This window comes from Gracilinanus agilis, chromosome 5, assembly GCF_016433145.1.
Source record: "Gracilinanus agilis isolate LMUSP501 chromosome 5, AgileGrace, whole genome shotgun sequence".
Lineage (NCBI taxonomy): Eukaryota > Metazoa > Chordata > Mammalia > Didelphimorphia > Didelphidae > Gracilinanus > Gracilinanus agilis.
This window is the reverse complement of record NC_058134.1, coordinates 309,166,560-309,169,872: the sequence shown is the minus strand read 5'-3', so window position 1 is coordinate 309,169,872 and position 3,313 is coordinate 309,166,560. Positions and strand designations below refer to the sequence as shown.

Here is a 3,313-nt window from a genome sequence, read left to right as displayed (position 1 = left end):
ACAATAACCTACATGCAAAGGGTCAGAGAAAAGCAACTTGGGAATAAATTCAACCATAATTCCTAGAAGAAATGATTTTAAAGAGTTTGAAATGTCTTTATAAATGAAATGAGAGTGATCTAGGGAAAAATTGGAAAAGAAATGGGAGTTATGGAAGGAAGAATTAGAAAGGAAATGAACAGACTGGCACAAATAACTACAAAGAAAACAATATCTCCCTGAAAATTAAAATAGGCCAAATAGAAGATACAATAAAAAATACTAAAACAAAGTCAAAAGGCAGAAACAATTGAAAATAACGTAGGATATCACTGCAAAAATCTAGAAAACAGGTTGAGGAGAAAAAAAAATTGAGAATTTATTGTATTAGTGGCCTGGCATTGCTGCAACCGAGTTTGAAAGTAGAGGGGGAGAATTACTTTCCAGGAGAAAAATGAACCCTTCTGGGGCCAGCTGATTCTTCTGCTCTGGACCCATTTCTGAGCCTTATTAGGGGGATTTCTAGCCAAATCTGTTGCCCTAGTATTTCCAAAACAGAATAGACTGCCTGGTTCCATCCCTCTGGGAATGGTGTCACTCAAAACTGGGACGGAGCTGAGGTATTCCCCCCAAATTCCCCACAACTCCCCTCAGCTCTGCTACAGTTTTCCAGAGAAAATGGCAGAATCTCCATTCAGACCTGTGGGGAGATTCTCCATGGAGGGCAGGTCTAGTGTCTCAGTGAACTCCAAGGCTAAAGGGAGAAGAGCACCAGCTGAAAGTATGGTGGAATCTCAGTATTTGCAATGTGAGAAGAAAAAAATTGTTATCTGATATTCAAACAGTTCTGATGGGGCACACCCCAAAAGTGGAAAAAAATTTAATGTGTCTTAGAAGGGTAAAACAGATAATAGTCAAGTAAAAAAAGATGATTTGCAATAAACTCTATTAAAGGGGCACATAAGTACACCTCCTGATCCAGATCTTTCTACTATTAAGATAAAAGTATCAAGAAAAGGACTCTGCAAATAGCCAATAAAGATAATACAGGGCAAATTTCTAAAACATCAAAAAAAACAAAAACCTGACAGCTTCCCCAGAAGTTATCAGAATGATAGTCACAGATCCTACTTCTAACCCTTCTGACAGTGAAGATGAAGAAACATCTTGCTGTAATAGAAGAAAAGGCAGAAAGAAATCTGGTAATATTGTGTGAAGAACAGGACAGACTACAAAAAAAAGTAAAAGAATTGAACTGCAAACATATTTCATCAGAAAGAGCAGGAGCTGATGGACACACTTGCTACTCAGGGTGAATTGCTTATTTCCTTTTGTGTCAATGTCTGAGCTTAAAGTTTTAAGAAGGAATATAAAACCTTTGCAACTGTAGTAGACTCTACCAGGCATGAACTACCTGTGAAGTCTATTCACATGGAAGGAGATGGGACAGGTTTTTACATAATTTACAACACCAATTATCTTTCACACAAAACTTGTTGGCAGAAGTTACAACTGAACACTCAGGACAGAATGCTAAAGTACTCAATGAGTTGGGTGAATTTAAAGTAGTTCAGGAAAAGGATATTGAACTCAATAGTCAGTAAAGAAGCTGTTTTGACTAACCAAGAAGTCTGGGAAGATGTTCAAGATACACAGTATCTAAGCCAGTTAATTGAGAGCATCCAAAGACTACACCCAAAGACAACTAACTAAAGGCCTAAATTGGTGCTTATATATTTAGGTTTAGCATATCAATGAAAAGCTGTCTCTGACACATTTTACTGGTTTTTCTTCTTAAAAGGCTAAAACAGCATAAATATTGGAAGAGAGGATACATTTGTCTTTTTATAACATTCAAAACAATTAGCATTTTAAATCAATTTGTATTAAATATTTTTGTATTGTCGTGAAAATTTGAGGTATCAAAAAAGATTGCTGATATAACAAAAAAAAAGAATTAGTGGACTATCTGAGTCCTAGGACTACCCCCGACACCCCTCAAAGGCATCTAAACAACATATTAAAAAAAAAACAAAACAACAACAACTACTCAGATCTTTTAGAAACACAGAGCAAAGTGGAAGTAGAATTTACCAGTGACCTCCTAAAACCCTCAAAATAAAAACTCCTAGCAGTATAACAGCCAATTTCTAGAGGCTCCACATCATCCAAAAAGCAAGAATTCAACCTCTGAAGAGTCACAGCCAGGATCACACACAATTAAGTATCCACTATTATCTGGATAAGAGAAGTTGGAATAAAATACTCCATAAAGTAAAGGATATAGGTGATAAAGGCTTATAGTCAAGAAAAACTAACCCAGAAAAAGTTAATAGGCAAATCTTTTAAAGATTGCATACTGTGCTCCCACTGCTCCACCCCCGAGACTGAGTACTATGCTCTGCCCACCCTCCCCACAGAGACCAAGTGCCATATGTATCCCACAAAGGGGAGGGAGAAAGCTCTCCTATCAAGCTGCTGGGCAGAAGGGCAGGGGGATGTGAAAAAATGTCATCAAGCACAGGGAAAAGGGGAGAAGGGCAGCTCTGCCTGAGTCTCTCTGTCTTTCTAGTAACAAACTCTGGAGGGCAACAGATTCTGTGCCCACAAAGATTGCTTTGTGTGCCCTCTCTAGTACCTGTGCCATAGGTTCGCCATCATGGGTTTGGGGAATGTAACAACAAATATATTTTAAAATTATAAAAATAAGGGCATAGTTAAATAAACAGAACAAGGAGAGTAATTTATACATAGAAGAAGCAAAGAATTAGAAATCATATCAGTATAATAACCAATTACCAGTCTAGAAGACTAATGATGAAACATGCTTACCCAGTTTCTGATAGAAGGTTAGAGCACAGAATGAGACATTTTTCTTTTGGACACGGCCAATATAGAGATTTATTTTCTGTTAGCTATATAAATGTTTCTAAAAGGCTTTGTTTTTCTTTTGTTCACAACTGAGGAGGAAGGATGGAAGTAAGACGGTTGATTTTTGAAATAAATCAACAACTTTCGCAAAGTTGCAGGATACAAAATAAATGCACATAAATCATCAGCATTTCTATATATTTCCAACACATCACAGCAGCAAGAGGTAGAAAGAGAAACACCATTTAAAATCACCCTAGACAATATAAAATACCTAGGAATCTATCTACCAAAACAAACACAGGAATTATGTGAAAACAACTACAAAACACTTTCCACACAATTAAACTAGATCTAAACAATTGGAAAAACATTGATTGCTCATGGGTAGGATGAGCTAACATAATAAAAATGACCATTCTACCCAAATTAATTTACCTATTTAGCACCATACCTATCAAAC

General features: G+C 36.6%; 1 pseudogene; it reads left to right on the top strand.

Annotated features, from left to right (window-relative positions):
• The first annotated feature begins 657 nt into the window (after positions 1-657).
• Positions 658-1,688, top strand: LOC123248857 (annotated as a pseudogene).
• The last annotated feature ends 1,625 nt before the right edge of the window (positions 1,689-3,313 follow it).